The sequence below is a fragment of the Tarenaya hassleriana genome, unplaced genomic scaffold (assembly GCF_000463585.1).
Source record: "Tarenaya hassleriana unplaced genomic scaffold, ASM46358v1 Cleome33, whole genome shotgun sequence".
NCBI lineage: Eukaryota > Viridiplantae > Streptophyta > Magnoliopsida > Brassicales > Cleomaceae > Tarenaya > Tarenaya hassleriana.
In genome coordinates, this window is record NW_010966459.1 from 767,034 (window position 1) to 767,239 (window position 206).

Here is a 206-nt window from a genome sequence, read left to right on the forward strand (position 1 = left end):
ACAGGGTCTATTATGACGTATTGAACGTATTTTTGTTGTAAGGAGAGCATCTGGGAAAATGATAAATTCTACCCTAGAGCAATGTGTAACATAAAGTGTAATAGACCATTAGGGTTTCATTTGAGGGAACATGCATTGCTACACAAAATAAGGTACTAAATTTAGATAGCTGCGATTATTATTTACTTATCAAATTTGTTATACGA